Source organism: Bacillus rossius, chromosome 10 (genome assembly GCF_032445375.1).
Source record: "Bacillus rossius redtenbacheri isolate Brsri chromosome 10, Brsri_v3, whole genome shotgun sequence".
Lineage (NCBI taxonomy): Eukaryota > Metazoa > Arthropoda > Insecta > Phasmatodea > Bacillidae > Bacillus > Bacillus rossius.
In genome coordinates, this window is record NC_086337.1 from 52,364,160 (window position 1) to 52,389,045 (window position 24,886).

General features: G+C 41.9%; 1 protein-coding gene across 1 annotated transcript in view; it reads left to right on the top strand.

Moving 5' to 3' along the window:
- The window catches only part of LOC134536135 (leucine zipper putative tumor suppressor 2-like), a 221,479-nt gene that overhangs the window by 12,668 nt on the left and 183,925 nt on the right, over positions 1-24,886 (top strand). The window lies entirely within an intron of this gene.

Consider the following 24,886-nt stretch of genomic DNA (forward strand, 5'->3'; position numbering starts at 1 on the left):
CAAATTATTTCCATATTGATACGTAAAATATAGAGACGGAGATGGAAAATATCGGTCGAAAACGTTATGAGGCAAATTGGGATCGTGCTTTTTCGGGTTTTTTTTTGTTCATTGTAAATAAATTTGGCGGTGTTGATAAAAGGATACTAATGGTCAATTAGGTTTGCTACGTTATAAATACTTTAAAACATTGTGGACGGTTGATTTGGTTAGGATAGCTACATTAAAGATATGGGGGGAAAAAAAGCACGAACTTCGGGAAACTTCGGGTTTTGGCTCTCTCTGGTCTGTGAAAAGAAGGCTTGCCGCTTGTCCGCGAGCACAGAGTTGCAGCCGGGAGTGGCACTGGTCTTCAGGCCCCCGAAGAGGCCTCGGGAGTGCTCAGAGCAAACCTTGTCGCCGCCCCGAGGTCGCGACGAGTGGGTGGGTCGACCACTCAAAAGAGTGCTCAGACGCTGACGTCAGCGTGTGCCCGGTGCGGTGGGGGGTAGGCACCGCGTCGCTGGATCCCCGCAAGCTTGTGGGCTACGCAGTGGAGGATAGGCTTTCGGTTGCGAAGGGGTTCTGGGGTTCGAGTCCCGGGCGAGTGCGCGGGCTGTCTAAATCAAGTCCTAACTCTCGTTACCGTCACTGAAATGGTCAATGTACAAATTAACATCGTCAAAAAAAAAATTAGTTCTTGAAAAGAGAGAGTGGTTGCTCGTAGTTACTGGACTTCGCGCCTGAAAGACACTGGTTCGAATCCGGGCTGTGCCATCCTGATTTCGGGATTGCATTGTTTCCCTTGAAAAAAAAACATAATAAATAAATAAAAGGCTATCAAGTGCTAGGATGGTTCCTTACTAGTGATGGGTAGGGACTGGAAAAATTCGTGTCTTCGATGACCTCTAGGATAGACTCCGCACGATCCTCTATGTACGCGAGAAAATTACACCAGCTGATTGGCCACTGACTCGTGGCACCTGCTTACTGGGATGCTTGTGATTCGATACTTCTTACGTTGAGGGTCATTCATTGCTCACAGTCCTACAGGCAAACTGTGTTCCAATCACTAAAGCGGCAATAAGTTAAACGCACTTGGATTCTAGTCTATCGCGAAATGAAATCGCGAATTTTTCCTGTCTCTAGTGATGGGTCATATCCCAATTTTTTTTTCTTTCGAATCCGAATCTCCAATTCGAATTCCAGAGAGTACCTGGAATACACCCCTCGAATCCGAATATAGGCGTCAGAAAGCCAAAAAATAAAAGAAGGTACAATAGATAAAAATTATAAATAATGTGTCGAAGCGTTCTACGCTTTAAAATGTTGTTTCACAAACTAAGTTTCCAGAATCAATACATATTGTATTTTTATGCATATAATTGCATGTTAAAATTACAATATCTTGAAGAATTGTAGCAACATAGGTATGAAGAAAACAATTGCCCTAATAAACTTCATAGGTTATCAGTGTTGAATTTTTTAATTTACTTCCTGTCCTCTAATATTTTCCTTCGAATCTTTTTCCTCGAACATCGAATCCCTCGCATACTGATGATTTTGATGGTATTTGAGGATTTGGCCCATCCCTTTTCCACACCCAATTATGTTTTGGTTTTCCGTGCGTTTTCGACACCTGTAGACGTCTCTCTGTCGACGAGACGTAGAGCTAGGCTGGTGCGGAAGTTCGGATTAGACGCTTCTCACTTAAGGCTGACTTGGGTTCGATCTCCGGATAGGTGAAACTAACGACGGAATTTCGCGTCGGGAACGCTGCTTTTGGTCGGTTTGGGTCTTGCAGATTATTCCGACCTTACGGCCGGCATTCTCACGTTCCCCTCCCATATATGCGCCCTAATAGGGTAGGGTGGGAGTAGCGTTCCAGTTCGCTTTTAATAACATTCCAGAGCTTTTAAGAAAAAAAAAAGAGCTGTTAGGGATCGCTCCCTTTTGTTGATCGGGAGGGTATTAGGGCTTCGGCAATGACCAGCGGTTGGGGCCACCAACCCAGCATGGTCACCGCCTCATCCCTTTTACCACACTCAGCTAACCAGGACAGTTGGCTGTGTCCTGGGCCCTGAGACTTTATCAGTCTTACATGTTTTCGGAGGCCCGAAGGCCAACGCACCCGCCTTCCGCCCCTCCCAAATGTGCGCCCTTTAAGGGGCCCGCCTCGTCAGGGGTGTATGTGTGTCGGTGAGGCGGGATGATAAGCGCGACGCTCGCTGGTGCTTCTAGCGCGGTGTCTCCTCTGGACTGGCGCGCAGTCTTCTCGTCGTCACAGGATAACTGTGAAATTTGTGCGGTGACCGTATTTTTATATTACGGGGAAATGAAGATAAAGGTGTAATGCAAGCCCCTTAAGTGCTTTCAAGAATCTGTACTGACCTAAAAATTACTCTGAAAACACGCGTTTTAGGCATTTTAACGCTTCTAAAAATACAGTTTAAAAACATGATCCAAAATTAAAAGTACTTTTCGGGCCTCAGCAAACTCTTAAATGCTTTTCGTAAACATACCCCACTCCGATATCTTGAGTAGTTTTGAAATCGCGTTGTTTTTCCTGAAGCTCTGCACACCGTATGTGTGCCCAGGTAGGCGGGCCCCTTAAGGGTAGATTGGGAGTCTGCTTGCAGATCTGTGTAGTCCAGAGCCCCGCCTTACTGAAACATGCTCCCTCCACCACTACAGCACCCGCTGGGCTAGAAGAGTGGCTTCACAGGAACCGGGATACAGAAATCCCCAGGTGGAGCTACGTCCGGGTAAGGGTTCAAGTCAGCTGCTTCCACAGCCCAGCAGATCTAATTGCCATGCGATTTTTTTTTTTTCAGTCTTACAGCCGCCCTTCATCCGCCGCCACGTCAGGGTGTTTCATGTTACTGGACGACCTCTCGCCACGTGAAAGAGTGACGTGGTCTTCCCACGCGAACGACAGACTCACGCGAGGCACAAATCTTATCTTCCCACCCAAACAAACTGTTGTATTAAATAAAACAAGTCACTTGGTTTTCCAAACTACAGTCTACTTCTATATGATGAAAGAATATTTAGGTGACAAACTAAAAAAAAAAAAAAGTCAATAAAGTTAATCGTTCGTTATGGCGCTGTTCTTGGGATTCATTTTTTTCCCTCAATCAATTTTGATATTTCTTATGTGTTCAATATGTTGTTGTGGTATATAACAAGAACTTGCGAAAAGTATAAGTGCATGGAAGGTTTTCCATTTTGTTTTCATATTAGGATTAAAGTTTTCAAAATGTTTGTGCCGTTAGGGAAGACATGTTCCTCCAGCACAATAAAGTCAGTGGGAAAATACTTCTCTCTGTGATTTAATATGGGTGAGAAAAAAAATAATAATTGACGTTTACTGTCCCCCTATCGAATAAACCTACTGAAGAGATGCCAAACTAGTGGAAAGACTCCTTAGTTGTAGCGGTGATTGCCAACGAGGTCAGGAGCATTTACGAAATTTCATTTAGGGTAGTGAGTGGATTTCGGGGGCTCGGAAGGGGTGGCTCTTTACCCACGGTTTGTTTTCTGATTCTCTCCTTTTGTTAATTTAAATTACTTTTTTTTAGAAATTTTTGGTTTGGGGGATGACATACCCCCCCACCCGTTAGCGTAGCGTACGAAATATGACTCTGCCCAAGGCTTTAACTTTTTCAAAATTAAGGCGGAAGAGCCTGGCAAAGCTGGCGTCATAATACGTGGAATGAAAGAGTTGGTGAGGGGGGAGGGGGGCAGATGGCGTCGTTCGTGAGCGCGACAGAGAGAGAGAGAGAGAGAGAGAGAGAGAGAGAGGAGGGCAGGAAGGCTTGCGACATAATGGCAGCCGTTGTGTCCTGCCCCACATGAAAAGCATTGCAGTTCTCTCCTAACCCCCCCCCCCCCTGATCAACCCTCATTTCCCCCCCACTCCTCACCATGGTCTACAATGGGCCGGCGCGACGTGTAGCAAGAACCACGCGCTAAAGAAGATCACCTTGACGGAAATGTAGGCTGAGTCTCCCCCCCCCCCCCCCCCACCAGCACCCCCCTGCTTCTTTCAAACTCCTCCCCACGTTGCGAACTTTCCCGCCAATTCTCTTTCCCCTTTGCCAGCATCATCCTTTGTTCTTTTTTTCTTTTGTTTTCGAAACTCAACGGCCGCGGTCGGCGACAGGAAATGTATGAGGGCAACTCTCTCTCTCTTTTTCTAGTCCCGTCTTCGTAGCCTCGCAACCGCAACACTACCCTAAATATAAAAATGGTCTATTTTCTGCCATGTGTATGACGTCATGACTCGGCAGCTTCAGGCTCGCAGATCATCTGGAGGACTTTTCGCCTGTAACAGGCGAATCACGAATCACGAGCAAACAAGTTTAGGAAGTTGCGCAAAGCCACAGCAGCCAGTTAAAAAAGAACACTGGACTCAGTTTGCACAGAAATTTTGAAGTCTTAGTCCACGGGCCGTTTAACTCGCTGACTTCCCCGGAGCGTAGCCGTTAGACGTGAAGTACATAAGCGCCATAATTCAAAGGGAATTGGGGGGAGAAACCGGTACCGCTCTGGCATTGTCCTGAAGCGATCTCGGGTAAGCCTACTACATATCTTCTGTAGAAATCAGGGTAGCTCAATGCTGGTCGTACACGGGTTTATGGTGGGAAGGGGGGGGGGGGAGGACATATCTACCCCTCCGAATTTAAAAAAAAAAAAAATCGGTTGTCTTTAAAGTCGGTTTACGGACGATAGTTTAACGTGACAACGTCATAACAAAACATTGCTGGAATGATTGCATACTTTTATGAATAAAATTGAATCATTTTTATTCAATTATCACTATTTTGTATGGATACAGAGGAGTGAAATGAAATCTACAATTTAATTGATAAATTTACTTTCATTTGCACTCATTAATTCAAATATGTTTATTACTTTAACGAAGAGATTATTTTAACTATAACTTTTATACATGTTTGCTATTTAACTTCTTCCAATCTGTGTTATTCTGTTTAAGGATAGGACGATGATAGGAAAAGTAGGAAACGAATGAGAGTGTTACAAGTTTAATGTGCCTCGAAAAAGTCAAATCGACGGTTGTTCCAATCGAGTGGAAGAGAGATAAATGCGGCGCAAGCGTACAATGAGCGTAACGGGACACAACGTAACGGGACAATGTGCGTTACGGGACACTTTCGTGCGTGCAGCTGGCGTTCATTTTTTATTAGACGTCACGTCAAAAAAAAATATTAATTTCCACCAATAAATCTCAAAGTGGTACTACCCCCTCCCCTCTCCCTCCCCTGGCTATTAATGAAATTCTGCCTAGTCTGCTCCTGGCCAAACGGGATTTCTGTAGTGTTCCTTCCGAATTGCAAGTTCTGTGGTTCCGCCGTTGCGTTGGTGCCCATGGAGGCGATAAGTGAGGGAGTTGGTGTGTACAACCTTTGCCATGTTTAAAGTTAAAGTCAAAATGAGAAAGACCCCCTCACCCCCTTTTTTCTTTTCCTTTCTGTATTACAAAAAAAACATTGTTGGATATAATGAAGTTTAACGCTAATTTCTTGCAGTTTTGTTGATGTTATGTTTGTTTAGCAATATTCAGCGAGTTCTTTTCAAGCTATAAAACAAATTTATAGCATACCATCTGGAGTACCCCTGTTTTGCCACGCAGAACACTCTAGCACTGCTCATTATACATGCCCTTCCTCGTGGGTACGACACTGCCGTTGCAAATGCCGTTGCCATGGCGACGCAGAAGTCATGAACATGATAAAGTCCGTTGCCATGGATACAAATAAAGCTTATATATACACATACATATTATAAACATTATCCGATACAACTCAGGCCCCACCTATTATTGCACGTTGATGGTACTATGCCAGATACTTTCGCGAAAGTAACAACTGTTCAAAGTTTCAACCAAATCGGATGAATGATGTGCGAACGCATAGAAGGCGTACACACGAACGTTAATTTTTATATATAGATATTTACGATTTGTTTTGCTATCCTAAAGCTATCCAGTTGACTTCAACTTCAGAACATACACCCACTCCATGGACTAATTAATACTCCTTACGGGTCTGACTGCTTCGTGCATTGAAAGAAAACAAACCAACGACCTGCCCTGCACCCAAAGCCTTGCGCGATCAGCAGCGTCGAACTGCGACGGGACGCAAAAAAAAAAATAAAGAGCGCGATAATTGTGTTTCGCGATGACAGCAGTTTGTGCGACGATGGTGGATGATAAAACAAAGAAGAAAAAAAGTAGCACAGTTCGTGCCAGCTAAACTGTACATTTTGTAATCAACTCCCGACAATCATTCCTGCTTACAACTGCAACAAACTTTTAACTTAAACATGGCCTGCATTAGGCTTAGTTTATAAACTTCGCAAGTCACGCGATAGCGCAAGAAACGCAAAGAAAACTACTGTGGTTTGTAAAACACGTAAGTTGCAAGACTTTACCAACTGTACAGCTTTAAACTTTTTTATTCATTAGGGTTCTATACCCTTTTTTTTCTCTTAAAGCGTGTGAAATTCTTATAAATTGATTAATAAATTTTGTGCAATAATTTAGAAAGTGTAAACGTTACGGAAAATTGAAGCTTTCTATGCTCATAAAGTGTTGGTAAAACGTTCGTCAGATGTAGAAGGTGTAAACGCAATAAGTTAAAAATTCACATTCATGTTTTTTTTTGTTTTTTTTCTGTTCTTGCTTGGTTTTTAAACCTGTACCAACTAAACAAAGTATTCAGACAGGATGTTTACTGTTTACTGGCAGAAATTAAAGACTTGGCAAGGTCGTTTGGAAGCGCTTGAACAACCTGGAATGCACTTCAGTCGGGCTAAATGCTTGGCTGTGACAGTACGTGAAGCGAAAGCGTGAGAAATCACAGTTCACAGTAGAGAGGAACAATATGTGATAGCGAAGGCACGTGTAAGGCGCGGGAAACACTTTCTTTCTCCACAAACTGTTTCCCGCGCCTGTTTTAACCGCGATTTTCTCTTTCGGTGCGCGAAACTAGAAACCTGCAAAAAATACACGTATTTATTTTGACTACAGGCCAGAATGTTTTTAACAAATTTTTCTTTCGAACGGTATTGTTAGGGACATGTATTTTTTGCAAAAGATTTCAAGACTAGCTGTGTGTTGAAACACTGTAGCATCGTCTGTGCTTCGTGATTGGTTGAGTTCCTTTCTGGTACATTTCTGCTGTCGGCCTACAAATAACAATCTCGTGCGAAAATAAACGCTGTCCTGAATAGCCCCAGCCAAATAAGGCAAAGGCTAGAGATCCGGAAATTTCGTGGATTCGTTTGGCTCATGGGTAGAATTCCAAGTCATAGGTGCGCTCTACCCATGTTTGCTTTCCCATTGGTTGATTTCGGAATTTTTTTCCGAAATATCTAGCTAAATAATTACATTTTTCCAAGATGACATCCAAATTTCAAGATGGCGAACGTGTCGTCATCCAAGATGGCTGCCTCCAGCAGACGAAAACAATGGCGGATTAAAGATGGCTACTAGGGTCAAGGTCAAATGTCAAGATGAAGGTCAAAGGTCAAGGTCGTCCAATATGGCCGCCGTGACGTCAGAGCAATCGGTCACTGACCCCACTCCACGCTCCACAGCCTGAAGCCTGGCGCCGGAGGAACTGTTATACGCTACTATTGTAGTCACCAGACTGCGGTACCAACAACAAAATGGTCAGTAATAAAAACAATATTCCAAACAATTAAGAAAAACAGTTTCATGATATGCTGGAACAGTTGTATGCCACCAAAAACCTATGAGATACCTATCGTCAGTCTATTCATACAAGTTGTGACTATTTTTTGTTTCTCGGTATTTTCTAGAGATAAAACTCGTGTGGACGAATGTGCTCAATGTCTCGTCACTAGAGACGATGATGGGGTGATGATGTGTTAATTATGGAACATTGAGGGAATTTATTGGTGGGGGGGGGGGACCCCACCGATAGACAGCGACGTCCGCCACGTTCCCCGCATGCGAAAACTACTGGATCATCTGGCCGGGATAGCAGGTGATCTGACCAGTAAACCACTATTGCCCCCATTGGCGTGCGTGGTAAATTTTTTTACTTTACTAGTCTGATTGTAATATGAGTAAAAGTTTATCTGAAATTAATTTTTGACGTGACAACGTCTAATAAATCGATGAACGCCAACTGCACGCACGAAAAAGTGTCCCGTTACGCACATTGTCCCGTTACACTGTGTCCCGTTACGCTCGTTGTACGCTTGCGCCGCATCTATCTCTCTTCCACTCGATTGGAACAACCATCGATTTGACTTTTTCGAGGCACATTAAACTTGAAACACATTCCTTTCGTTTCCTACTTTTCCTATCATCGTCCTATCCTTAACAGAATAATACAGATTGGAAGAAGTTAAATAGCAAACATGTATAAAAGTTATAGTTAAAATAATCTATTCGTTAAAGTAATAAACATATTTATTTTGAATTAATGAGTGCAAATAAAAGTAAATTTATCAATTAAATTGTAGATTTCATTTCACTCCTTCTTTGTATCCATACAAAATAGTGATAATTCAATAAAATTGATTCAATTTTATTCATGAAAGTATGCAATCATTTCATCAATTATTTGTTATGACGTTGGCACGTTAAACTATCGTCCGTAAACCGACTTTACAGACAACCAATTTTTTTTTTTTTTAAAATAGAATATTTATTTAGTCGCAACCCTGTTTCCCTTCACCACTGGTTAAAATCCTCGCGGATGTGTATAGCGCTGCGTCACAGGCTCAGGTGTTGCGTCGGGTAAAGCAGAACTTTGGCAACGGCGAGCAGGCGTTTTCACGTCTCCCGTGTTGGCCAATGAGGATGGATGTCACAGCGTGCATGCGCGTTCCGCCCCCATCAACACACGACCGCCCGGTATCTCGGCGTCGGGTATCGCGTCCGCCGGAGAGAAACTGTGTACCAACTGCCGCTAGTTATTGCGCATGACAAGCTGTCTTTTGCTCCACCCCCCCCCCCCCCCCAACAAGTAGTGTTCTCTTTCTCCTCCTCCGCAATAATTTTAGAAGTAGCTGGCTGTCGGTGTAATTTGCCACTTAGCCTTGAGGTCGCAGGTACATACCTAGCCAGTTTTTTGTAATGTCTCCTCTTTCCCTCGCCCACTTCTTGTCTTCAACATCATCAGCCAACTCTATATTTAGCTGCAGCAAATGACATACGACTCCTCTCTTTTTTAGGAGAAGGGATGCGAACTGAAATACACCGTATTAGTTTCAACAGTTGTTATGCCATTACAATTTTTTATTTTTCGTTTTATATTGAATTTTTTTTTTTATCTTTAAGGCAGAGTTCCCACTTTGTCTAGTGGCTAGCATGCCTGGCTGGTGGGCCAAAGGACCCGGGTTAGATTTCCGAGTGTAACTTGGAAACACAAAACTTAGGAACACATAACTTAGAAACTCACAAGATATAATGTTCTATGTTATTCCTGTTCTGAGTTATGTGGTTCGGCGTTGTGTGTTTTTAAGTTACGTGATTCTAAGTGATGACAGCTATAAGTTGTGTGTTTCTAAGTTACGATGATAGTTATAATCTATGATGTTTTTAAGTCATGTCTTTCTAAGTTACGATGTTTCTAAATTACTACAGTTCTAATATATGTGAATTTTTTTTTCTCGAGAATTCTAAGCTATGACTGTTCTAAGGTGTGCGTTTCTAAGTTAACCAGGTGATCTAGTTGACGACTGGGTGTTTGTGATGTCCCTTTCACCTTCATTGAGTGGAATCATCCTGCCATAGTGTCGCGGTTGTCATCACTGTCACGGATACATCATCATCATCATCATCATCATCATCATCATCATCATCATCATCATCATCAAGGCAGAGACAAGACCTCCATGACATAGTACATATAATGACAGTATTATATTGCAGTCGTAGGCATTACGAAAAAAAATGAAATAAATGCTAAACGCTAATGACTTCACGGGGTAGTTATTCACAAATAACGTCAGGTATTCTTTTGAATTATAAACCAAAATATTATCGTAGCCAGAATTTGAAAAATCAAACAATAGAAAAATTATTTTGGGCAAAAAAAAATATTGAAACCAAGATGGCGTGTATTGGTTTCTATCCCTCCTCCTAAATTCATAGAAGTTTAACGTCCTGTTATTCGCTACCTCCCTCCCCCCCTCCAAATTTCGAAGTTGGGCCCGCCCATGCTGCCAGGCAAATTAAACAGATCTATTCGTGCTTTTTAATAGATCAATTTATTTTCTACATTATATTATACATTTTAACCATCACTTAATGGGTTCGTGGCTGCCACACGACGCGCGTTAGAAGCGAAAGTTCGCTATCGTTAACAAAATACGGCAACGGAATAAAAACGTGCGAAGAGTCTTCACAATTTTTTTTTCTCACTCTAGTAGGTACTTACTTCGTGTCGTTCGAGTGCCCTCATTCCTGAGCGATTGACTTTTTTTTATTCAGCCTCTACACACACTACCGGCTGTAATGAAGTTTCACCCTTCAAACCTAAAAAAAAAAACGGATTTTCGCGGGAATTTCAATCCGTGTAATAGACCTAAGTAAAAAAATTGGTTGTCTGTAAAGTCGGTTTACGGACGATAGTTTAACGTGACAACGTCATAACAAAACATTGATGAAATGATTGCTTACTTTTATGAATTAAATTGAATCATTTTTATTTTAATAATAAAAGAATAAATACTTGAAATTATACTACCAGATTTTAAAAATGCAAGAATAATTAACCTTTATTGCAGAAATTGTTGTTGTAATAAGCAATGAAAACCACATCAACTTTTCCATTCACTTTATAAACAGTCGACGAAACAGTTCATGTGTAGATGACTTGTAATTAATTTTAAAAACTGGCGTGTAGCTATAATGTTTAAATATAATTATGAACAAGTTTTCATATAAATAAACTGTAATCAAATATCTATCATAAATTATATGAATCACCATAATTTTTTAGTTAATCGTAACATAACCTATTATTACTGCACTCGCCGACAGTGTAACGGGACACAGCGTAACGGAACAATGAGCGTAACGGGACACAGCGTAACGAGACACAGCGTAACGAAACAATGAGAGTAACGGAACAATGTGCGTAACGGGACACTTTTTCGTGCGTGCAGCCGGCGTTCATCAGTTTATTAGACGTTGTCACGTCAAAAAAAAGAAGAAAAGCGGTAGCTGCACGAACGCGGAGTTTTCGGACTTCGGGCTCACATGTTTCCCGAGGATTCGAAGGACACGGCGACACACGCGCGATCGCCCCTGTTGGGCAACACTCTCTCCCCTCCCCCCCCCCTCTAACTCCCTCTCTACCCCTGTCACGGGCCAGCCAACCTTTCGAAAATACCGGCTGGGCTTATCGAGTCTGCGGGCCCGAAAAGCCGCCTAAAGCCTCCTCCCCCCCTCCCCACCCCCGGAAGAAATGATGGCATGATAATAAAAAGGGGGGGGGGTATATTATCGCGTGTTGATGGATACTGAGCTCTTCGCCGACTTGGAGTTATATCTGCGGATCCCCGGCCGAAGAGACGGCGGCGGCTTTTAACGCCGCTACAGCCCGACCGTTGCGAAATGACCACCTCCGCTCCGGCACCCCGCGGGGGAAACCGCGATCCTGTGATATAGATGGATCCTCCCGGATTATTTTTTTTAAATTTATTTATTTTTAATCGGTAGTTATTTAAAAGGCTTCGTCTTATAAAGCCGTCAAAGTTTCTCAAGAAGGAATGCGGAAGATGGAAGATGCTTGCGGGTGTTTTCATCTGTGATTGGCGCTGCGCTGGAACGCAAAGTTATCTTCGGTTCTCCGCGGTTACTCCATACCACACAGCTATAGCCCGTTCGCTTAGGCAAGACTCAAACGTCGTCACGCTGAATAAACATGTTTTTTTCATAATTTCAGTAACCTCGGTTCGGTGCTTTGCAAAGTACCCGGACCACGCAGTTTGCTTTGCCTAGCTACGTCGTTTTCTAAAGAAGCAAAGTAGCTTTTTCCCAGCTGCTTGGTCACCCCCCCCCCCCCTTTTTTTTCCCCCTTTCCAATCCGGGCAACTAAGTATGACCGTTTTGAAGTTATACGTCTTTAGGTGCGTCGAGGGTGAAAAATTTCAGTTTGCAACGATATGCACGCGCACCAGGCAAATTAAATTTAACAAACGATAACCATACAACGTATAACTTGCTTTTTATTTTCGAAGGAATTAAAAAAATATGTAAAGAAAACAGATCGAAAACCATGTACTTACATATATAAATGAAATGTTTAACCAATAGCTACAACTCCTAACTTTTTTTTTTATTGCTGAACCAACGAACACAGTTGCAGTTTGGTCTTATTCAGAGTTTTCTTGTATTAGCCGAGAAAATTGTGTTAGAACGTACATGGCGTCGATTTTACCTTATCATTTTTTTTGGTTATCTTCAATAATCCGAACGTTGCGTTTTGAAGTTGACTAGTTTGTTTGTCAAAATAAAGGTTGCAGTTTTTTTTTTAAGGTCACGCTTACTGTTCTACCTGTACCTTGTGATTCTTAATAAAAAGAACATAAGTACGCGTTTTTTTTTGACGTGACGTCTAATAAATCGATAAACGCCGGCTCCAGGCACGAAATAGTGTCCCGTAACGCACATTGTCCCGTTACGCTGTGTCCCGTTACGCTCATTGTACGCTTGCGCCGCATCTATCTCTCTTCCACTCGATTGGAACCATCGATTTGACTTTTGCGAGGCACATTAAACTTGAAACACTCCCATTCGTTTCCTACTTTTCCTATCATCGTCCTATCCTTAACAGAATAACACAGATTGGAAGAAGTTGAATAGCAAACATGTATAAAAGTTATAGTTAAAATAATCTCTTCGTTATAGTAATAAACATATTTGAATTAATGAGTGCAAATAAAAGTAAATTTATCTATTAAATTGTAGATTTCATTTCACTCCTTCTTTGTATCAATACAAAATAGTGATAATTGAATAAAAATGATTCAATTTTATTTATAAAAGTATGCAATCATTTCATCAATGTTTTGTTATGACGTTGTCACGTCAAACTATCGTCCGTAAACCGACTTTACAGACAATCAATTTTTTTTTAAAGAAAGACGTTGGAAAGTACCTTCGTAGCTGCCTTCTTTACGATCTTGTTCCCCCCGCGCGCGACAAAGACCGCTGCCGGACATTTCTCTCGGAAGATAAACGCCCGGAGCCGCGCGCGGTATTTCCCAACAGGTCGTGAGGAGCGGCCCGGAAATCGTGCGTCTTTCCGTTACCCCTGCCGGCGCTTCTGTGGCCCCCGTAGACTAGGACCACCGTGCCGCCAGGAACGTGATGGGGTGTGTGTCTCCGCGTTCGCTGGCAGGTCCCGGATACTCTCAAGTTCCTATTTAGCACGGGAATTACGTTTGCGTATCAGTATTTAAGTTGCCGCTTGCGTTAAGGGCTCCGCCTTCCCGGGCACACATAAGGTATGCAGAGCTTCAGGGGAAAAACAACGCGATTTCCAAACTGCTCAAGATATCCGAGTCGGGTTGGTTTACGAAAAGCATTTAAGAGTTCGCTGAATGCCGAAAAGTACTTTTGATTTCGGATTAAGTTTTTAAACCGTATTTGTAGAAGAGTTAAAATGGCTAAAACACGTGTTTTCAAAGCAATTTTTAGGCCAAAAATAACCAGTACAGATTCCTGAAAGCACTTAAGGGACTTGCATCACACCTTTATCCTCATTTCTCGGCCATATAATGTTACGGTCACCGCTCAAGTTTCACAGTTATCCTGTGACGACGAGAAGACTGCGCGCCAGTCCAGAGGCGACACCGCGCTAGAAGCACCAGCGAGCGTCTAGCTTATCATCCCGCCTCACCCACACACATACACCCCTCTAAACTGCCATGAGCTGGAAGCATGGGTTAACGCGTATCGATGCACGGTAATGAACTGTAAATCAAACCACCACAGTATTTTAATTATTGTATTTAATTTTTTAATGTTTTATCTTAATAGAGTAATTCGGAGGTGCACCCCGGTAGTGAGTATAGACTTTGTCCGTCCCAAGTTCTCATTATTCATATTAGCGTTATTACGTTTTGACACTTCGGTCTGTGAGTGTGTCAACAAGATCTTCAGAGGCGGGTAAACTGAACGAAACGCTGGGGGAATGAAAAATCAGTCTTCTGGCAAATGTTTGTGTGGTGACGACCAAATAATTTTGCTGTCTAAACAAATTAATTTATTATTGACACACAAAACAATTATTTCATAAAAAGAGTCACTTTGTTTCAACACAAAATTTTTATTGAAGTTATACTTCTAATGCGACTTCAACAAGGTTGCGTTAAACGTTTAACGCTCTTGGGGAGGGGGAATACAAAAAGACTGAGCGATAGTAAGGAATTAAGTAGAGAATAAGAAAAAAAATAAAGATCCTGACAGTTTGTAGTGCCGCCATATTTGTTCCAATTTTCAATACCCTTTTTGTATATTACAATTTAAATTGCAGAAAAAAATCATGTTTCATATACACATAAATAGTGTGTGTGTGTGTCATTTCTCTATGTCCACGAGGTCTCGCCGCGTCAATTTTCTCCTTGGGGCGAACCCGTCAGCTTAATTAAATAAACAGCTTTTATCGTTGAATGATTTCATGATTTATTTTTTTAGTTTGATTTGATACAATATTATTTCACTAAAAATCAATTTCTACCCCTTCCTATTTTAATTTCCACATTACGAAGTTTCACTTCTTCCGCGCGGAGGGACTCCACGCACTATTTTTGCATGCAATTAAAAACTATTTTTTAATGATGCCAAAGAAGTATAACTTCTCACGCGCGTACCTAAGTACACGCACCCATTTTTTATTACTTAGGCTTAACAGCGGGCTCATTAGAGTCGTGTGAACGTATTAGATGAAACTGGAGAAAGACTCGGCCATGGCATATGGTAACGAACAATCCCAGCACGTGCTTGGAGTGATTTCTGGAAATACGGAAACCATAAATTTAAATGCCTGAACCAAGATTCGAACTTTTGTTATTTTAGTGTGCCACTTCTAATCCCATACATACGCACTCAGAAACACACACATGTATACTAACTGAAGTACCCGGCACTGCCCGGTCTAAACACGCCATTAATATAAGGAACATCACTACTGAGTTTCAAGTCTGTGGGACATACACTAGAAAAGACGGGAAAATTTGATTTTAAAGTCCCATTGATTGCACAATCTCGGTGCATCAAGGCTACGCATCAGCGAAACCGGGACGCTAATCTTCAGCTTCATTTTGTGGGAAAGTAGGTAACCCCTAGGCAAGACGTGATGGACGTACCAAACGATAGCGCGTTACGAATTCAAGGCAACGCCATCTATTGACGAAGTTTTCAACTAAACTGTTACTACCTCATTTAGTTCGCTAGCAGCCGCGAGCTTCACTAAGCGGATGGGTTTCTCCATGAAGAAGGATATGAAGTTTCCAGAACTTACTATATGGCCGTGTGTCAGACGTAGAGAAATGATAAAAACTCACTGTTTGTGTGTCCATGACATACCTACTATGATTTTATATTATAAAACTGAAGTTACTCTTTTCACTTCTTTGGGGATGACAATCTCCAGCCCATAAACTATATAAATGCAAAATAAAAAATCATGTCGATCAGTTGTTCTGTTTATGTGTGAAAGGACAGACGAACACACTTTCGCATTTATAATATTAGTAGGGATATACATTCATATATACTCTCTTACATTGTATTACGAAGTTGTGTCTGAAATGTTTGCGCTCTATGGTTTCCATCTGGCAACAGAGCACACCAACAACGACAGCGCTAACGACAAGAAATTGTGCATCCAGAAAGAGAGAGAGCGAATGCTCACTTAAATGCACGCTGCAATGTAAGGTCGAGACACGCTGTGGACGTTGGCGCTGGTGTCGCCTCGCAGTAGTCGCGCTCTACCCATCGGGCCCGTGTCGCAACGAACCGCCTCTACCCGCCGTTCGGCCGCTGTCATCTTGCCGCGGTGCATCCGCGACCCGGGAACCACTGCCGCGTCCGAGGGGGTGGGTGAGGGGTTTCCGGTGGTTTTCCTGTGTATTCACAGGCCCGCGCTGTCGAATACCTGTCAACCCCCCCCCCCTCCTCCCTTCCTTCCTCAAAGTCCTTTGGGAAATAAGGAGCAGGAATATATGTGACGGGGCCCCCCCGTGCTACGTAACGCCCGGAATCCGGTCCCGAACTAAGCGTTGCAGAACGGCGCGGGGTCGCCGGCCCCTGGGTTAAGGGGGAGACGGCGCCGCGCGCCGGATTTTTGTTTTTTTTAAGTGCTACGTTTTTATTTCATTTTTTTTTAAAGGTGGGACGACGCCTCTGTTCCTCCGCCCGACAGTGCATCACGCGCTCTCGTAAACAACAGCGCGGCAGGAAAGCTGCGTGACGCAAACATCACGCTTGGAAAGTTATCTGTAGTAAATCTAACCCATCATCCTCATCCCATGCTTTTTTTTTTTTACGTGATAACGTCTTATCAATCGATGAACGCCGGCTGCACGCACGAAAAAAGCATGACTCATTGTCACGTTCCGCCTGAGCCGAGCGTGCAAGAACCTGCCAACCACCGTGCGAGAAAATATTCTATAATATCAAACAGGTTAAGGCGGGCTTTTTAAAAGTAGCAATTTAAAAAAAAAAAATTGATTTATTTGTCCAATTTCGTCTTTTCAAATTAACAATTTATTGACATTGATTTGATTTCAGTTTATTTCTATAACTAATTGTTCGTGATTATATTTAAACAAATTATTTAAATTAAATTTTCAAAAACTGTAAATAATATTTGAAAATTAAAAAGTATGCAATTTTTCATCAATGTTTTCTTATGACGTTATCACGTAAAATTATCGTCCGTAAACCGACTTTACAGACAACCTTTTTTTTAAATTCTGCTTGGAACGAGATGGCGCAGTTGTAAGAGTCTTAACTCGCGTTCCACAAGGGCCCGAGTTTGAATCCCGATACAGCTATACTGTGTCGCTGTTCTCCAAATCCCGAGATCACTCCAGGAAAATGCTGGAATCCTGGAGAGGCCCGCCTAGTGTAAGTGTGGCGGAATTAATAAGTGCGACGCTCGCTGGTGTTTCTACACTCGTCGTGAGCTGTAATTATAACATTAGATGACGGAAACATGAAGATAAAGGTGTGATTCAAGTACCTCGAGTGCTTTCAAGAATATATACCGGGTGTTTCATGTCTTAAATTGTTCTGAAAACACTCCTAAACATTTTCACGTTTTTAAAATTACAGTTAAAAAGCGAAATTCAGAAACAGAGCTGCTCATCCTTAAAAGCTTTTCGTAAACACTAATATTATCTAGGACAGTTTTCAAAATCGCGTTTTTTTCCCCTCCTACTGAAGCTCTGCACACCGCGTATGCATGTCCCAACCGCCTTAAATGAACGTCACGTTAGGCGAAAGTAAAAAATTAAATTGCATTTTTTGGCTTCTGGGTGTAGGCCGTGTCAGGTAATTGTCTTGCGACGTTTCGGCAGTCGTTGCAGCTGCCGAAACGTCGCAAGACAATTTACCTGACACGGCCTACACCCAGAAGCCAAGAAAAATTGCAGACAATGGCCGTGAAAGCCTGCGATCTTTATTAAAAATTAAATTACTGGCAAAGCTCTCTCTGACATCCCTGGGTCGATGGCTACTGTTCTGTTTGCCTCAGTCTCGTGCGCTCAGTGTTAATGCCCCCCGCCCACCCGGGCACACACACGGCGCGCAGAGCTTCAGGAAACACAACGCGATTTCAAAACTACTCTAGATATCCGACTGGGGTCTGCTTACAAAAAGCATTTAAGAGTTCGCTGAGGGCTGAAAAGTACTATTGATTTTGGATTAAGCATTTAAACTGTATTTTTAGAAGAGTTAAAATGGCTAAAACGCATGTTTTCAGAGTAAATGTTTGGCGTAAAACAACCGGTACACATTCTTGAAAACATTTAAGAGCCTTGCAATACACCTATATCTTCATCTCTCCGCAATATAGTGTTCCGGTCACAGCTCAAATTTCACAGTTGTCCCATGGACCACGAGAAGACTGCGCGCCAGTTGAGGCGACACCGCGCTAGAAGCACCAGCGAGCGTCGCGCTTATCATCCCGCCTCATTTAAGGGGCCCGCCTCGTCAGGGGTGTATGTGTGTTAGTGAGGCGGGATGATAAGCGCGACTCTCGCTGGTGCTTCCAGCGCGGTATAGCCTCTAAGCGCAAGTCTCTGAACTGGCGCGCATTCGTCTCGTCGTCACAGGATAACTGTGAAATTTGAGCGGTGACCGTAACATTATATGGCGGAGAAATGAAGATAAAGGTGTTACGCAAGCTCCTTAAGTGCTTTCAAGAATCTGTACTGATTGTTTTTTACTTAAAAATTACTCTGAAAACACGCGTTTTAGGCATTTTAACGCTTCTAAAAATACAGTTTAAAAACTTAATCCGAAATTAAAAGTACTTTTCGGTCCTCAGCGAACTCTTAAATGCTATTCGTAAATAGGCCCCACTCGGATACCTTGAGTAGTTTTGAAATCGCGTTGTTTTTCCTGAAGCTCTACACACCGTATGTGTGCCCGGGTAGGCGGCGCCCCTTAACACACACACACCCCTGACTATGCGGGCCCATTACAGTTGTTGTCTCGTTCTACGCTATGTGTTGTGTTGTGACAACCAAGCGACCAGACGGGCGGAAGCAAAGGACGCCGCCGGCGCAGTTAGCGTAGCGATTTACAAGCAAGGGAATACTTCGGCGTGCTTCATTAATTCAGTATTAGGATCCTGCCTTGAAAACATAAAAGAATATATATTTTTTTTTAATATGTGAGGTAGCATCCTTATCTCCCCGTGATAAATGGAAGCTCGAGCCGTACGAGGCATCCGCGTCGTTATTCCGGATCATTAGGAAAAGAGAAAACGTTGTAAGGATGCAAGCGACATGCACCGGATCGTTAAATCTCCAACCGCGACGCATGAATAAATAAGTTTGATGCTTTTCGTGCTGGAAATGCGTGGCGGTGTAAAGAATCGTGTTTTTCGTCGTGCCGAACACGACTTTTCTCGACAACGGGGTTCTGGCTTTTTGTTTTTTAAATGAAAATGTATCAACACCCGTTTGGTGACTGCACTGCATTAAGGCCGTGTTTGAATATTATTAAGTACACAGTTATGTACTTGTGACTCCGTGTACTTCGCTTGCACTTGTGGTGTACTAGAACAGCTCGTGCGTTTTTTTTTTAATTTTTTGGCCCTTACAAATGTCACTAACCAGAAAATCTAATTGTTGACGTTTATTATTTTATAAATAAAATTTATCTTTGTAGATTTTTTTTTACCTGAAAATACTACAATTTTTACCCTCATTCACAAAAACCCAAAATAATGCCAATATACTGATCCACACTGGCCTAAAAGAAAGGACCTGCTGTAATTAGTAAAATTTAATTTGCAAATTTTGGAACCTATAGTTGCCATATTGTTTTTTGTAGAAATTTTAATGAAGAATTGGAGTACAGCATGGAATCGATGTTTACCATGGGCGTATAACCCGATAAGTTGGGGGGGGGGGGCAGTTCCCTACCATCCCCCCCCCCCCATGGATTCGAAAAAAAAAACCAACGCTCAGGGGGTCCGCTTCCGCTCGCAAAATCGTAATTGTGAAATGGAAATGATTAACGTCCCCCCCCAGGGGGGGGGGGATAATCCTACAGATGTTTGCCCATGGCTGTTAATCATTCTAAACTAAGGCCTACCCTAACCGATCGCATATTTTCGTGCTTAATATAAACATGGATATGGAACGTTAATCTTGGATGCGCAAGAGCGGGATCCGGATGGTTTTTCTCCTTCAAGAAAGAACGCTTGAACGGTACTAATGGCGTGGTGGGCTTTGGAAGCACCGTGGCTATAGCGACTTTGTGCTCGTTAAGTTGGAGTTACGCCGGGTGTCGGGGTTCGAAACCACGACGTTTCCCCCCCTCCCGAGTAGCCGCGACCAGCGGCCAAGCGTGCGCACGTGGGACGCACGAACCGTGGGTGGACGAGGGGATGAGCGCAGTGTGGGAAGGTACTAGAGAGTTGCATCTTTGAATATATATACTGTATAGAAGTCGCGAGTGGATAGGATTTACTCTACGTTTTTCAAGAGCGTAAAATGAGCAGCTTGGGAACTTCACCGCTGCAGTGCGCTGCCGTAACGCCCTGTATCGTCTTAGTTGTTGTGTACACGTTAGAATGCAGCACTGTCGCCCGCTGTCATTCCCCGCACCCCTCATCCATCATTCACTGCAGCTCGAGGTCGTTCTACAGGAGGGGGAAGGGGTGTTTGAAGAGTTCGGCACTTGTCCGCTAGGGACCACCACAAGTCGATGCCCTAGAGATGGTGGCGATTGCGGCGGTGAATTAACCAACTACCTCAAAACCGTATTAGAAATTTTAACCTGGGCTGGCGACTTCTATACAGTATATATATTCGAAGGTTGCATCGAGTCCGTGCAGCCAGGCCGAGCGCAGACTAGTCACAACGCCAACAGAAGAGAAATGTTCCTGCTCTACCCGTTTTTTTTTTACTCTCCGCGCCGGACCACGCGATATCGCTGGAACCACAATATTATCTTTGAAAGATTTGTGCATTGGGAGTGCATGACTTGATGTAAGCTTTTGGACATACGCCATTGCTAAAGCACATGTATGTCTGTAGAAGAAAACTACAAAAGACACAAAAGACAAAAACATAAATTAAGCAAAAAATTGCTGTCGTCAACAGGATATAAACACCACATAATATTCCATAACACGAATATGGTCAACACACAAAGAAAAACAAAGAAAAATGGACTAACAGAACGAAAACCCCCCACAAATGATGACAGCACAAAAATATTGAACCCAAAAAAATTCAGCACAACAGTTGAAACGAGACAAAAACTCGACAAAACTAAAAGACGAAACAAACACAATAGTTTTCCAAAACAGAAAAGAACGAAGAAAAAAACCCCACAAATGATGACAGCACAAAAATATTGAATCCAAAAAAAGAATTCAGCACAACAGTTGAAACGAGACAAAAACACGATTAAACGAAAAGACTGAATAAACACAATAGTTTTCCAAAACAGAAACAAGCGACGTTTCGGGAACTGCTATCTGCTCCCGTCCTCAGGCAGAGACGCACATGGTACGAAAACACAGGTACGAACCACAATATCGCGACTCAACGCGACAGCAAATGTCGCATTATTGTGAACATGAAGTATATAGATAACCACGCGACAAACAGTTATGTTTCTTGCTATTACATACGTAACTCTTTTACTAAAGACATAAATGTTTACAAAATTGCATTAAAGGACCTGTTTGAGAAACATTTATTTTATCAAAATTTAATATTTTATTCCAAGAGCTAATTCAGCAAATAAAACCTCAAAAAACAAACCAATGATACATTTTTAACCAATGCACCGGTTTGAAACAACATTTGAAAACCAAATTCTCGCGTTCATTTCAGTAACATCGCGTCCGCTATTATTTTTACGCTGACGTCACAGATGTGTCGAACGTTATTTAAGATTGGTTATAAATATGAGCATGTATTTTTTTTTCACGAAAACATTTCGAGACTAGCTAAAATATAGTCTCTTGTTTCGTAATGGGTATATCAGTATACCAATCGAAGTAATTTAGTGCAGAAGCTAAAAGTTCCAGAATGATTTCTCTCGCAGATGGCCGCCAATCACAAAGGAACACTCGATAGCGTCTTCATACCTTACTGCAGTCTAATGAGCGATCAGATATTTTTTTTCCTCGAAAAATACGTGCCCCTACTTATCATGGTACCAGACATTGCAAATAATTTACTTTGTCACAAAATAGTATTAAATTTCACAAAAAAAAATATCTGAATACGCCATTTAATATATAATTCTTACAGGTAAGTAACCGCCACAACGTTATATTTGTGGTAACTAATGCAAATGAAATGTTAATAATATATATCATTTGAATTAAGATTTTTAAAAAAAAATTTTGAACTCTTTTGCATATGGTTCGTAACCGTATTATGATTTATTCACTGAAATAAAATAATTAAAAAAAAAAAAAAATAAGAGGGCGACAAAGCCCTTCGCTCAGGATCACTACATATGTTATTCAGCGTCATTCACCAACACTGCTTCATTTTAGAATTAACGTTTGCAGTTTTTTTTAAAGCGCCAAACGCCATATTTGTGTACACAACATGCAATGCAAAACTAGTAGGCATTTTGTTGTGTTTCAACGTTGAACAATTTGTGGTAGTCGATGAAATGTGCAGGGGCGGATCCAGGGTCACTAACGGAAAAAAGGAAATCTAAATTTTTTTTATTAGCTTGTAAATTTAAGTGCTGGTCAACAAAAATGTCAATTCATGATATCGTACTAGAAAAACTTTCAAATATCTTAGTGCCGCGTATAATTACGTAATTTGATCGCAAGTATTTATAAAACTGTCCGTAAGATTAATTTACCAGAAAAGAATATCAACCTTTTTTTTTAAAGATGAATTAGCTGAACCATAGTCAAAAAATTTGAGTTACAGTTTGGCTTAAAAAAATTTGTTCTGAAAGGGTTAGTTTTTGAAATTTAAAATTTTGTTCGGTAAGGGTTGGTTTTTGAAATTTTTAAATTTTGTTCGGAAAGGGTTAGTTTTTTTTTTTAAATTTAAAATTTTGTTCTGAAAGAGTTAGGTTTTTTTTTTTTTTTTTTAATTTTTCTGGAGGAGTGTACAGGGTCGAACTGCCGCCGCTGCAGTCGAGAAGAGTCGATTGCGCGCAGAGTCGATAGCGCGAGGCGTCGCGTGCGAGCTGGCTGGCCGCTAGGCGCGCCCGGCGCTATTATGTCACTCCCCACCGTGCGCGCGCGCGAAACAATGAGCCCCGGGAAAACAAAACAAAACAAAACAAAACGACGAACCGACGAAATTGCGCCGTACACCGCGCCGGTAAAGTTCAAAAAAAATAATAATAATAATCATTTTTAAATAATTGTTTTGCGCTTCACAAGCGTCATTTTTTAGATTTCCTCGACGTAACCGAAAGCTTTATTTTTTTAAAGGTTACTTTACCTGGAACTATATTTCTGAAAGCACACAAAATATTTAACCCGCTGTCAGTCCCAACAGTCAAACCGAAGCCCTGATCGTAGCCCATTCAGAATCTGGTGCGCTAGTCATTGTAGAATTTCCATTAATTTAAATTTAAAAAAAAGTATAACGTTAAAATATATATTTATATTGTTTGTAGTGTTTCCAACAGGCAAACTGTATGGATTGCAGAAGTGAACATTTTCGAGTTTGAGGTTTTTATGTACGGCACTTTGTTTTCAAGCAATGGAAATTATACTGCATTCAGCATTCAGTCATTTGTAGGTATTTAAAAAAATATGCAACTGATATTTCCCACGCTTAATTTTACTAACACGCAAATTAAAGACGTCAACGAGTTGAAGGAAAAAATAAGAACACCAAGGCGCAGATTGCCGAAAGCGGAGCTCCGGGACTCCGATGAAAACTTCTTCCGGGCGGTGTTCGTTCGCCCGCCCTTGCAGCGCCGCCCGGGCCGGGAAAATAAACTTTTGGACAGGGGGGGGGGGGGGGCGCTTCTTAACCCCGCTTCCCCCTTCGCCAGGTCTTTCCCACCGAGAGGTCGCCTCCTGCTGATTTAGCATTCCGACTCTATTGCCGCCGCCTTATACGGCCGGCAGTCCTGGGGCGTTCGTCTAAAGGCATGGTGGAAATCCTTCCCGGGTGAACACACCTTGGATATGAACCACGTTTCGATCACTCAATAGTTTTTTATTGGATGTAAATAACTTAATATTAAGTTAATTTTTTTTGACGTGATAACGTCTTGATAAATCGATGAACGCCGGCTGCACGCACGAAAAAGCATGACTCATTTCAGAAAACTGTAAAACAAAGTATTTTGAATTGCGAAGAGAACATTGCCGTACTGTAGCTATTGTAGATTTAATTTTATATTCTAAGTAAAAAACATTCGAACCTTGATAGAAAAAAAAACACTTTGTGAAGTACTTCATTTTTTTTTTTTTTAAAGCTATTCCGTTTGAGAGGTTTTCAATTTTTAATTACGGTTAAATCCTCGTTCACAGCTGTTTTGGTTATTAAAACAGGAAATGTCACTCCTGTCACGCTCAAAAAAGAAAAAAAGTAATACCATCGCGTTTAGGGTAACAATAACGTTTCACGTTTCGTGAATTGTGTGCATTGTTACTATTGGAATAAATAACAATGCCTTTGTTTAGTGGGCGAATACAAACCGAAAAACGCAATATGTGTTTCAACAGTTCTAAAATCTTCTAGCGTTTAATATTAAAAATGTCGTTTTAAGGCGTATATAAAACATTAACAAATTTTCAAAGATCATAAAAATGTTTCTATTTATAGTAGTATTACAATTCACGGGGGAAACTATTCGTAGCAGTCAATCAGTATTTGATTCAGACATTCCAATAAATTTTTTATTTAACGCTTTGACGAAGCGAATTTTCGAAAATGAAGCTTTAGGAGAATTTTTTTTTTTTTAAGGCGTACGAGCTGTCGAGGTCGAGATCGCGTCTATTCAGTTCCGATATCTCCCTCTTCCAAGCTGCAAAGGTCACGAAGGGGCATAATCCCGGAACTGGACGGAAACAGTTGGGGAATCCCGAGGAGGTCTGTTCTTCGCGACAGTCGCGTGTTGTGCTGTTGATGGGGGAGAGGGAGGGAGACATCTCTCCGTTGACGCGCGCATATGTCAAGGTCGGAGTCGTCCGCGAAT